Raw genomic sequence first — 14,004 nt, 5'->3', positions numbered from 1 at the left:
TCTTGGCCATGGCGGCTCTGGTCCCCAGGCTTGGCGGCCTTCAAGTTAGCTAATGGATGGGACTGGACTGATGGTTTCCATATGAGCTGCCTCTGAAATTCTCTTGGCATGGACTGGTACAACTCCATCTCCAGAGTTGGAAATTGTTGATCAGTCTATCCCAACAACCCACCAGAGACGCCTGCTTTCTTTCAGGAAATTCCATGCTCCTGGGCCAAGCCCATTGTTGAAATGCCCCTGAACATCTCCGAGGAGCTGCTCTCAACCCCATCCAGAAAGAAGAAATGGATATGGACCCAAAGAGACTGGAAAATTTGGGCAGGAAGATATAAAATGAGATGCAGCTTGGAAAAATACAGATTGCTACCTCTTGGAGAGAAAATAATAGATCACTAGCAATCCCTGTACCCTCACCCCCAGCAAATATATAAATGTATTCAAGCATAGGAGCAGAGGCAGATTATGGTCAAGCTAATGAGGCTTACGCTCTAGTCCTTCAATTGTAAAGACCCCTTCCAAGGCCTTGGGAGAGCCTAGCAATGTGTTCTTTGTATATTTTTGCAGAATTTCTGCAGGTAAGCTATTTTTGCATTCTTTTTCTTAAACAGGACCCCCAAAATTGTATCAGCTTCATGCTACCCAAAACCTGGATCTGCCCCTGGGCAGGCTGAAATGTTCAGTAACAAATCAGCGACAATGTTGGTGGTCTTTCTGCTAAACAACCACCTCTCTTTCCTAGCTCGTGGGACTCTGTTGGAATAGTCCCTTCAGGCCACCTGTAATGAAGTGGCACACCTCCAGGTGAGGCTGTGGGCAGATACCGGGTCCGGTGTGTGCAAGCAGAGCTACAGCATCCCGTGACTGTAAGACTGGTCTTTAATAAAGTCATGAAATTAAGGAAATATATTTTAACACCACCAGCCTTTCTGGTGCTGAGCCTCTCGTGCAGTATTCCTCTCCCTCCCCTTCACCAAATCTTGCCTTCGGTTTAAGAGCCTGATGGCTTATGTTCACACTGAGGTAGATGTGGCTGATAACTGACCAAAGGTGTCTTGGGATGAAGGTTGCTATCATCAGGATACTGGGATTCAAGCCTCAAAGCTAACTAATTCTATTGGTAGAACCAATTTCAGAAATGGCTACTATGGACCCTGAGGATTTCCAAGAAACCCCTCAAAGTCATGGCGTGCTTGAGGGTTAGGCTGTCCCTCTGTGAGGGGGGAGGGGGGAGGGGTGACTCCTGGGAGTCTGAGAGGCGCCACCTGAAGCAGCAGGAAGAAAGCTTGAAATGGCTTTTTTGAAATCTCATATACAATTCTGGCTGTGTTCCACACAGAAAAAAAAAAAAATTTTTCAACTATTTCCTATTGAGTGAAATTGCCCATAGCTATAGGAGGAAGCAGATGATCATCCTGGGGTCCCCTGTACCACCTCGCCATCTGTCGCCTGCCCCCACAGGCATGCGTACCCCAGTGAGGGAAGCATGCTTTCACTTATTTGGCATGGAGCTGGCAGGGGCAGATTTGGCTCAAAAGAAGGCCTCCTTCACAGCCTGGGACCGAAAGGAATCTCCAGTATCTGGAAGGGCTTCAAGCTTTTTGTATTTCCAATTGCAATCCTTCAGGGCTGTGCTTCTCAGCCAGTCTCCTAACAGTGCACAGACGTTTGGCAGAAGCAGCCTCCCCCTGCAAGGACGGGCTGGCTTTGCTCGAGGTGCCGTGGAAACACAGGGAGTGGTGTTTGTTGACAGGGGAGGTGCTCTGGGGTTGGCTGAGGATGGGTAGGCCCTTTCGGAGCCCTGTCAGTGGTGCCTTAGCCAGGGAAGCAGTGCTGACTGCCAAAGCCTGCGATCTGCCCCTTTAACAGTGATCACACAATGTGTCTCCCATCTGGCTGTGAGGATCCTTCTCTGTGCTGCTTTATCTGAACTTTAATGATACCGCATTTACCAAACAAGAATAGCTTCCAACCAACGAAGGCAGACACTAGACCACCGACCCTGAGCCAAAAGGTAACGTAAGTGGGATTGGTCTTTGACCCTTGCCTGCCGGCTTCCCTGTCCCCTCTGCTTTCTAGGTCCTTCATCCCCCATAGGAGTTCCCTCTCCTTCAGGATGGGGGCTCTGGTGACTCAGACTTACAGTCAGCCCCTCCAACCGTAGTGAATGTACCCTGAGGCGTCTGGGGTTGGGTGGCTCACTCTTCTCAGAAATATCCCAGAAGAAGTTTTCAGAAGGACAGCAAATATAACACTAATAAATAAATCCTTAATGATGAACTCCAAAGCACCTATGGAGGAGTTTTGGGTTTTGCTTTGCTCCTTCTCCCTCTCCCTCAAACCATCACTCTCCTGATGGAAAAGACAAGTCCTACCAGGAACCCCTTCACTGGGCTTTAGGACTACCTGAGAGCGAAATCTGCTTGGGGCAAGGCTCTGGCATGCCAAGCTCTCTGTGTTGCTCAGTTGAGCCAGGATTAATATTTGGAAAGACAGAGAGATGTACTTCCCATCAGAGGGGATCCCCGGGGCCAAGTTCTGTTTCTTCAAGATGCAGTAATTGCTACAATGATATCTCTTCCTAGAGTTTGTAAAGATACCCATGAATTTCCTCAAGCTGCCTACCCACTGCTCCCAGCCTAAGGGCTGGGTAAGGAGATCCCCAGCCAGAGAGGCCTGGGCCACAGAGCTCCTAGGGGCCCTGGTGACTGATACACTCAGTCCCTTAGGAAATGAGCCCCAGCAAGTGAGGTGCATGGGGACCCCTGAACAGGGGTCCAGCCTTATCTGAGACATTTGTTGGTGAGAAGGCTCTTACATCTGTTTCTGGACTTATTACTGGCCATCCAGCTTTTGAGGCCACTTTGTTCTCTGACTTCTTCCCACTAGTCTCTAATTCAGCTCTTATTCCCTCTACACACACACATGCTTCCAGCACACCATCCTTCCTCCCATCCGAATTGTGTCTCCAACTTCCCGCTATATTTCCCAGATGCTCCCTTCAGGCACAGCTCACCCAAGGAATGCTTTCCCACTTTCAGGGGCGTCCTATGCAGCCAGGTCCAGGAGTCCAACACCCCTCCCGAGGTCAGAGGTGGGAAGCAAATGAATTGCCAATGAATCCAAATCACGGGGGGAAAGCACCGGCTGTGATTTAAGATCAGTGAAATAACAGTGCTGAGCAGGAGAACGGAAGTAGGGTGACACCGAGAATATTTACCTAATTCTATTTTTGTCGTCTTTAACTTTAACTAAAAAGAGAGTGATCTGTGGCCCCACCATGCTGGCTGCCTAGTGTGATAGGCCAAGAGTAAAGTAGTTAATTTCCAAGTAAGCTTGGCTCTGAATCCCAAGAGCCTCTCAGCACATCAGGGCCAGTCATGTTGAGGGGTCACTGCTCTCTGTAACAGCCCCTGGCAGGAAACCCACAGGGCCTGCGTTCTGGCTGGGTTCCCTTGCCCTGGACTCCACCCTGTTTGGCTGGGTCTCACTTGCTTGGCATATGTGTGAAGGCATCTGTCTGTTTCCCGCATTCTGGTTTGGGCTGAAACTGATTTATTCCAAAATCTGTTATGTATTTAGGATGTGTCATGCCCTGAATACTGGGTTTCAGTGCTATTTGAGTAACTTGTACAATTAATTACACTTTATATACGGGCTATTAGGGCTTGAGCTGGCATGACGCATGTATACTGGGCAAGAATAGTATGCAGATGGCATGTAACAACCAAACCAACAGCGAACATTTGTGCAGGGTGCTGTCGCTTGCAAAGCACTTTTACGTGCATTATCGCTTTTGGTTCTCACAGTAACCCCCTTGAGGTAGGTAGCAGAGTTCACAAAGCTCTTCCGCCCATTTGACAAATGATAAACATGGGACGCCGAGAAGTTAAAAGTGGCACAACCAGAATTTGAGATTCCATTCCACTTAAGAACTCACACGAGCTGAAAGAGATGTGACGTTGGCTCCTGGGAGTCTTTAGTTATTTTGTTTGAAATTCTCTGTCATTAGCCTGCACTTTTTATTTAACGTTGTTACTGAGGTATAATTGGCATATAATACACTGCACATACTTAAAGTGTACAGATAGATAAGTTTTGACATATGTATATACCCATGAAATTGGCACCATAATTAAGATAATGAGCATATTCACTGCCCCCCAAAAGTTTCCTTGGACTTCTTTGTAACCCCTCCTTCTCACTGTTCCCTGCATCCCCAGACAAACACCAATCTGCTCTTTGTCACAATATTTCGGTTTGCATTTCTTAGAATTTTATGTAACTGGACTTATATAGGATGTACTCTTTTTTTCATTTCGCTTCTTTCATGATTCACTTATGTTGTAGCATCTATCAACAATTCATCCTTTTTCTTCTTTCTTTCTTTCTTTTTTTTTTTTTTTTGCTAAATAGCATTCCATTCTATGGATATACCACAGTTTGTTTATCCATTCAGCTGTTGAACATTTGGGTTGTTTTCAGCTTGGGGCTATTACACATGAAGCGCCAATGAACATACATGTACAGCCTTTATGTAGCGAATGTCTGCATTTCTTCTGGGTCAGTACATAGGCGTGGAATGTTTATATCACATGGTAGGCATATGCTTCTTATTTTGTGAAACTCCCAAATTGTCTTCCTAACAGGTTGGACCATATTACATCCCACCAGCAATAGGAGAGCTCCAGTTCTCCCCCATCCTTGCCAACAGTAGGTATGATCCGTCTTTTTATTTCAGCCAATCTAATAGGTATATGGTAATATCTCATTGTGGTTTTAACTTGAATTTCCCTAACGACTAACAATGTTGAGTGTCTTTTCATATGCTTATCTGCCATCTAAATATCTTCTTTGGCAATGCATCTGTTAACATCTTTGGCCCATTTTTTAATTGTGTTTTTTGTTTTCTTATTGTTAAATTTTGTGAGTTCTTTCTAAATACTGGATGCAAGTCATTAATCAGATGTGTGCTTTGCAAATATTTACTTAGAGTCTGTGGCTTATCTTTTCATTCTCTTAACAGCATCTTTTAAAATTTTGATTAAGTTCAATTTACCAATGTGTTCTTTTATGGATAGTTCATTTGGGATTTTATCTCAGAAATCTTTACTTAACCCAATGTAACAAAGGTTTTCTCCTATGATTTCTTCTAGAAATTTTATGGCTTTAGGATTTACATTTAGGCTTATGATCCATTTTAAGTTAAATTTTTTATATGGTGAGAGGTAGTCTACTTTTTACATATGGATATCCAATTGATCTACTGCATAAAAGACCATTTTTCACCACTGTCTGCTATAACATTTTTGCTGAAATCAGTTGTCCATATGTGTATATTTCTGTTTCCAGACTCTATTCTATTCCATCAATCTATTTGTTTGTCTTTATGCCAATATCACTTTGTCTTGATTATGTGATGGCTAGTTTTATGTGCCAATTTGACTAGGCTTTGGTACTACCCGGTTATATACTCAAACCCTAATCTAGGTGTTGCTGCAAAGGTTTTGTTTTGTTTTTTTTAAGATTTTTTTTGTGAAGGTATTTTGTAGAAGTGGTTAACAGCTACAGTCAGTGGGCTTTGTGTAAAGGAGATCACCCACAATAACGTGAGTAGGTCTCATCCAATCACTTAAAGGCCTGAAGATACAAAACTGACATTTCCTGGAGTAGAAATTCTGCCTCAAGACTCAACATTAACTACTAGCCGAGTTGCCAGGCTGCCCTGCCATTTCATCCTTGCCAGCCCCTATAATCATGGGAGCCAATTCCTTAAAAAATTATATATAAATTATATAAATTATAAAAATGATAAATTTATAGATATAAAATTATAAATTACATATATACATATAAAATTAATCAGTCCTCTTCCATATAAATCTACATAGATACAGCTATGTCTCCCTATTGTTTCTCTAGAGAATCCTGACTGACAGAATTACTGTAATTTTTTAAAAATTTTTTATTGTTATGTTAATCACCATACATTACATCATTAGTTTTTGATGTAGTGTTCCATGATTCATTGTTTGTGCATAACACCCAGTGCTCCATGCAGAACGTGCCCTCTTTAATACCCATCACCATGCTAACCCATCCTCCCACCCTCTCCCCTCTAGAACCCTCAGTTTGTTTTTCAGAGTCCATAGGCTCTCATGGTTCGTCTCCCCCTCCGATTTCCCCCCCTTCATTCTTCCCCTCCTGCTATCTTCTTCTTCTTTTTTTTTTTCTTAACATATATTGCATTATTTGTTTCAGAGGTACAGATCTGTGATTCAACAGTCTTGCACAATTCACAGCGCTCACCATAGCACATACCCTCCCCAATGTCTATCACCCAGCCACCCCATCCCTCCCACCCCACCCCCCATTCCAGCAACCCTCAGTTTGGTTCCTGAGATTAAGAATTCCTCATATCAGTGAGGTCATATGATACATGTCTTTCTCTGATTGACTTATTTTGCTCAGCATAACACCTTCCAGTTCCATCCACGTCGTTGCAAATGGCAAGATCTCATTCCTTTTGATGGCTGCATAATATTCCATTGTATATATATATACCACATCTTCTTTATCCATTCATCTGTTGATGGACATCTTGGCTCTTTCCATAGTTTGGCTATTGTGGACATTGCTGCTATAAACTTCAGGGTGCACGTACCCCTTTGGATCCCTACATTTGTATCTTTGGGGTAAATACCCAGTAGTGCAATTGCTGGATCGTATGGTAGCTCTATTTTCAACATTTTGAGGAACCTCCATACTGTGTTCCAGAGTGGCTGCACCAGCTTGCATTCCCACCAACAGTGTAGGAGGGTTCCCCTTTCTCCGCATCCCCGCCAACATCTGTCGTTTCCTGACTTGTTAATTTTAGCCATTCTAACTGGTGTGAGGTGGTATCTCATTGAGGTTTTGATTTGGATTTCCCTGATGCCGAGCGATGTTGAGCACTTTTTCATGTGTCTTTTGGCCATTTGGATGTCTTCTTTGGAAAAATGTCTGTTCATGTCTTCTGCCCATTTCTTGATTGGATTCTTTGTTCTTTGGGTGTTGAGTTTGGTAAGTTCTTTATAGATTTTGGATACTAGCCCTTTATCTGATATGTCATTTGCAAATATCTTCTCCCATTCTGTCGGTTGTCTTTTGGTTTTGTTGACTGTTTCTTTTGCTGTGCAAAAGCTTTTTATCTTGATGAAGTCCCAATAGTTCATTTTTGCCCTTGCTTCTCTTGCCTTTGGCGATGTTTCTAGGAAGAAGTTGCTGCAGCTGAGGTCAAAGAGGTTGCTGCCTATGTTCTCCTTTAGGACTTTGATGGACTCCTGTCTCACATTGAGGTCTTTCAACAATTTTGAGTCTATTTTTGTGTGTGGTGTAAGGAAATGGTCCAGTTTCATTCTTCTGCATGTGGCTGTCCAATTTTCCCAACACCATTTGTTGAAGACACTGTCTTTTTTCCATTGGACATTCTTTCCTGCTTTGTCAAATATTAGTAGGGTCCATTTCTGGGCTCTCTATTCTGTTCCATTGATCTATGTGTCTGTTTTTGTGCCAGTACCACACTGTCTTGATGATGACAGCTTTGTAATAGAGCTGGAAGTCCGGAATTGTGATGCCGCCAGCTTTGCGTTTCTTTTTCAACATTCCTCTGGCTATTCAGGATCTTTTCTGGTTCCATACAAATTTTAGGATTATTTGTTCCATTTCTTTGAAAAAAGTGGATGGTATTTTGATGGGAATTGCATTGAATGTGTAGATTGCTCTAGGTAGCATTGACATCTTCACAATATTTGTTCTTCCAATCCATGAGCATGGAACGTTTTTCCATTTCTTTGTGTCTTCCTCAATTTCTTTCATGAGTATTTTATAGTTTTCTGAGTACAGATCCTTTGCCTCTTTGGTTAGATTTATTCCTAGGTATCTTATGGTTTTGGGTGCGATTGTAAATGGGATTGACTCCTTAATTTCTCTTTCTTCTGTCTTGTCGTTGGTGTATAGGAATGCCACTGATTTCTGTGCATTGATTTTATATCCTGCCACTTTACTGAATTCCTGTATGAGTTCTAGTAGTTTTGGGGTGGAGTCTTTTGGGTTTTCCACATAAAGTATCATATCATCTGCAAAGAGTGAGAGTTTGACTTCTTCTTTGCCGATTTGGATGCATTTAATTTCTTTTTGTTGTCTGATGGCTGTGGCTAGGACTTCTAATACTATATTGAATAGCAGTGGTGATAGTGGACATTCCTGCCGCATTCCTGACCTTAGGGGGAAAGCTCTCAGTTTTTCCCCATTGAGAATGATATTCGCTGTAGGTTTTTCATAGATGGCTTTTATGATACTGAGTTATGTACCCTCTATGCCTATACTCTGAAGAGTTTTGATCAAGGAAGGATGCTGTACTTTGTCAAATGCTTTTTCTGCATCTATTGAGAGGATCATATGATTCTTGTTCTTTCTTTTGTTAATGTATTGTATCACGTTGATTGATTTGCGGATGTTGAACCAACCTTGCAGCTCAGGGATAAATCCCACTTGGTTGTGGTGAATTACTGTAACTTTATAGTAAATCTTTAAATCAAATAATTTTAATCCTCCAACTTTGTTCTTCCTTCTCAAAGTCTCTTCATATGGTAAGGTAAAGAAAGGAAAGCTGACATTCTACTGAACGTTCAGGAGGGATGTCCAAAAAGAGATGTCCAGGTTGGACCATGAGGTTGGGAGGGCTTCTCCAAGTAAATATAGCAAGAAGGGTGTTATTCCATTACAAGGGAAGGAGACTGCCTAAGCAAGTCCTCAGAAGAATAACTTTTCCAATACACTCTGGAAATTAGAGTCATCCAGTATGGCTAGAAAGTAAAGGATATAAAAGAAAAGACAATATGCTTGAAAAACCTATCCTGGGTTAGTAAGTACCCTTTTACTTCCAAATGAAGAAGCCAATTGAAACTGCCTTCTGTTCAAGAAAGAATTTGTGAATACAAATAACTGAACAGTTCAAGGGGTTAAGGCTTCAGGCATGTCTGGTTTCAGAGGGCTCATATTCTCTCTCTCTCTCTCTCTCTCTGTCTCCCTGCCTCCCCTCCCCCCAGCTTCTCTGTCAGCTCTGTTTCTTTCTGTGTGGCTTCAATCACTACCTGCATAACTTGTAGGTGTATAACCTGCAGTCCTTGCCAGAAGAAAGCTTCTAATTTTCTCACTAGTTCCAGTAACAAAAATTATTCCAGGAATGAGTCCCATTAGACTAAGTCAAGTCAGAAGTCCACCTCAGAACCAAGAACTGTGTTCTAGGATCACTGACTTGCCAGACCTGGGTCACGTGATCATCATGGAGCGGGCCAGATGTAAGGTAGAGGTCAATGGGATCACCACATCCTTCTCGACTTGCTCTCTCGGTGACACTGAGGTTTTTACAACCTGGGCGTTCATTTTTTCATTTCATCCCAGAGACCTTCTATTGACTGCTGCTTTCCACACTGTTTCATTCTCCTTCTAAGAAAGATGCCTAAACTTCATCTTTCCCTTGAAGAGTCAGCATCACATGTGCTGGTTTCACCACATGTATTGTCCCCAGTTGTCAGTCAATTCTCTCCGGGAATCTGGTTTATGGCTGCCACCGCTGGAGTTTGCAACAGCTTTCAATTTGGCTCCTTTGTGAACCTCATTAATATGCAGTTATCACCTCCCTCCAGATCATTAACAGACATTAACCAAAACCAAACCTAGTAACGAAGTCTGAAGATTCTGTGGCAGTAACTCTTTCACAGGAAACTGAGGAACTTGACAGAAGAGGAATTTGGGTAGGAAACTGGAAAGGGCCTCCTTTCCCAACTCAGAGTTTTCATCAACCCCAAAAGGAGACCAAAAGAGAGGAAAATGAAATAACCACAGTGTAAGAACGAGAAGAGAGAAAAATATGCCCCAGCATCTGTTTCTGAAAATTTAGGGTAGAAATCACAGCTGTGAAGAGCTGCAAGGTTTAGAGGTCTGAGGTTGCAAGCTATTTGTTTATTTTTTTTATTTTTAAGATTTTATTTATTTGTCAGAGAGAGAGAGCACGAAAGAGCACAAGCGGGGGCGGGGGTGGGGGCAGCAGGCAGAGGGAGAAGCAGGCTCCCTGCAGAGCAGGGAACCCGATGCAGGACTCCATCCCTGGACCCTGGGATCATGACCTCAGCTGAAAGCAGTCGCTTAACCGACTGAGCCACCCAGGCGCCCCGCAAGCTATTTGTTTAATTGAGAACTCAATTAGCAAAGCTCAGTGGAGGAAGTTGAGGAAAGAATTCAATTGTGGGCTGTTCTCCTTCAAGTTCTAAAACATTCCCTCCGTAGTCTTAGAGGTATGGCAAGCTGCTTTTGTCTGGCTTGGTGGTTCCAGTTGAGCTTGAGCGCCACTCAAAGTATGATGTCCTTATCATTGCTGAATAATATCAACTTCTTCTGTCAGCCCACAGATGTATTTATTTTAATGAGTTGGGTCTTTTCCTGTTCTATTTACTATTTATTCAATATTTTTTTTCCCTAAGATTTTATTTATTTATTTACTTGACAGAGAAAGAGAGAGAGAGAGATGAAGGGAGTGAGAGACAGAGAGTGCAAGCAGGGGGAGTAGTAGGGAGAGGGGGAAGCAGACTCCCCACCAAACAGGGAGCCTGACGTGGAGCTCGATCCCAGGACCCTGGGATCATGACCTGAGCTGAAGGCAGAAGCCCAACCAACTGAACCACCCAGGTGCCCCTACTGTCTCGATCTTGACTGATCTTCATAATACTCAAATCTACTGATTCGTGTTCCTTATCTATCTCTCATCTGGAATACTACAGCAGTTTCTTAGCTGGCCTCCTTGCCTCCATCTTTTGACCCACTCCCCATTAAGCCTCCAATCCCTGCTCTTTACTAAACTCAGAGGGAATCTCTCTAAAACCCAAATAGATCGGGCGCCTGGGTGGCTCAGTTGGTTAAGCGACTGCCTTCGGCTCAGGTCATGGTCCTGGAGTCCCGGGATCGAGTCCCACATCAGGCTCCCTGCTCGGCGGGGAGTCTGCTTCTCCCTCTGACCCTCCTCCCTCTCATGCTCTCTGTCTCTCGTTCTCTCTCTCTCAAATAAATAAATAAAATCTTTAAAAAAAAAATAAATAAATAAATAAATAAATAAAACCCAAATAGATCATATCACCTTGCTTTTTTCAGAAACAATAAACTGAAGTGCCTAGAGAAGGTATGTAGTAGGACAGACACTATCGTCAGTGGCCTGCTTTGTGTATCTGGAGGTAAGAAAGTAAAAACAAAACAAACAAAAAAAACCCACAAAAAACAAAACCACTAAATGGATAAAGGCTATGACTTTTTGAACATAGTTTGGTCACATGCTTAGTCTTATCCAATGAGTCCTGTCCCAGCAAGTGGGAAAGTGATGTGGATTTCTTCTAGGCTGCAGCATTTAATTGGCAGCATGAGACCCTCTTGTGTTGGGAGTGTGGTGACAGAGCCTCCATCAGCCTGGGTTCCTGGGGAATTACAATGAGCTGAGCTTTCCTGTCAGTTTGTTGAACATCCATGCGAGTGACCAACAGACCTCTGTTGTTCCGAACTGCTGAAGTTCTAGGGTTGTTGCTTGCCAAAGCATAGCCTAGACCCTTCTGACTGATGCAGATATGGAAGCTGGAGGAAGGGTACTATTGTTACAACAACAACAAAAACAAGCAAACAAAAAACCCAATGTGACCAAAAAATGTGTGACATTGGCTTAGAGGCCAGGTGGTAGGTGGTGAGAAAACTAATATTGGAGGCTGGAAAGTTGACAGTCCATGTTATTTAATGGGAAAACATCTGATAAAGCTGTCACTCTCAGTTATGCACCTAATTAATGTAGAGATCCATGAGAAGATGTTGGAAAACAGAAGGCTGTGGTGTGCGCCAGTTTCGGTAGGCTCTATTTGGCAAGGTACTATAAGAAAGAGATGCGCGCAGAAAAGAATTGGCTGATTTGCAAGCAAGAAATGAAAGAGAACAGAGAGGATTCAAAAATTCAGGGACTAGTGGGGTTGCAAAGTCAACTGCTTCTCAGTTCTTAACTAAGAAGGTAAGAATGAGAAATCCTTTGTTGTGAGCAACAAAGGCTAATGAAATCTCAGCCTCTCAGGGAGGATCACATTGGGGGTATAGTCATCGCTCACAGTTGTTAAAACCTCTCAATGGAGTGAGGTGTCTTACAGTGAAGATCCAATGAAGGGCAGGTGCTCAGTGAATCCTTTTAAATGGATAAATGTGCTCAAAGAAAGAAAATAAAGGTGTGGCATGTACTTGAATTAAGTCCAGAGACAGATATGTGGGTGAGAAAGCAAATATGGGAGGATGTGGTTAGTGGCACATAAAGCTGACCAAAATCCAATACATGGGGAGTCTCGGTTTAGTGAGTTTTGAGAGAGTTGTACACCAAGGAATCACACTAAGAGAGATGACTCTTAATACCTGGCCCTCTAATCATCTACAGCAGGAAGTGGACTGGGAAAAATTCTTGGTGCCCTAAGACATCATATCTTCTAATGCCTATTTTGGATGTAGTCAAAAAAGATAAAAGAAAAGGAAGAAGCTCTGAGGGTAGATACAGCAGCAATGGAGAAAAATGGACGGGGGAGCACTTTCAACCTGAAGAGATTAGTCAGAGTACACTTCCACTCCAAGGAAGGGGGCCTCAAAAGCTTAACCCAGCAGGATTCAGAACTTCTGCCCCCCAGTATCTGCTACATGTCTCTATTCTTCCTCTTTCTGCATAGGAGTTTTTATTGTGGTTATCCTATCCCTCCCTATTCTATCATTGTGAATTGGGGGGGGGGGTGTCAGGGCAAATCACTTGTTTTTTTAGCTCATGGCTTTTGAGATCAAAAGATGTCCCTTCCAGAACTGATGTAGAAATTACAATAGAAGATATCATGATGAAGGAACTTCTGTGCTTCATTCAGAGATCATAGACTTTGAATTTAATGCCCAACTTGATGAGGTATCTAGGTTGTCTCCTTGGAAAGGGGACAGGTATGTTCTTTACGTAGTAAGAAGTCAGTAGGTATTTCTACCATTGGCCAGTACTTAGTTCCCCTCTCTTTGGGGGCACATGGAGGACCGCACTTCCCCACACTCTTAAAGTTAGACATGGCCGTATGATCAGTTCTGGACCATAGGCTATGGGCAAAAGTGAGATGGGCCAGCAGATTTAATTGAAAAGACCCTCTGACTCTGCTTGTTACCAACTGAGGTGACTATGGATTACTTTGAGACACCTTACTCCATGCAGAGGAAGAAGACTCCACCGACCTGTGTCCCTGGGTGGCTAGAATAAGCAGACGTTTTCTGCTAACCTGATTTGGACATGTAGTGTGAGTGAGAAATACACTTTTGTTTTAAGCCACTGAAATTCTGGAACTGCTTGTTCTGCAGCATAACCTTTCCTATTCCGAAGGACACACTTAACCTTTCCCAAAGGCAGAAAGAAGAGATAGGACGAGGATTCAAATTCATTTCTGGCTCAGAGGTCAACACCCAGCCACCACCTCCCTGTCAGCTGCCCGGGGATTACTAAAGCCAATCCTTGAACTAGGGCTGATGAATAAAATACAGCACTATATAGCTTCAAAAAAATTAAAACATGAAGATGTTGATATAACATGATTGGGATGGGGGAGGGTAGAGAGGGAGCTTATTTTCCTCATGTAAAGAAGATGAAATTTACAGATATTTAAAGGAAATTCACTTGGAATTACATGAGAATCAGTGATAGAAGTAAGCATTCATTTACTATGTCCTGCACAGAAGGTCCTCCCGCAAACTCTTGAGTGACAGGTGGCTATGTGTATGTAGTGAGGGGTGTGTTGGGGGTGGGCAGGAATAAGTGGGAAGAAAGAAATTGATAATGCTTTGAATAGGGGAGTGAACCAAACTTAGCATCTCTAGCTAATATTTGAAATTGTCAAAAGGACTAGAACAGTTGAACTTTGAGCTAGGAATTTTAGCTAT

This window comes from Halichoerus grypus, chromosome 5 (assembly GCF_964656455.1).
Source record: "Halichoerus grypus chromosome 5, mHalGry1.hap1.1, whole genome shotgun sequence".
NCBI classification, from domain to species: Eukaryota; Metazoa; Chordata; class Mammalia; order Carnivora; family Phocidae; genus Halichoerus; species Halichoerus grypus.
Note: the sequence above shows the minus strand (reverse complement) of the source record.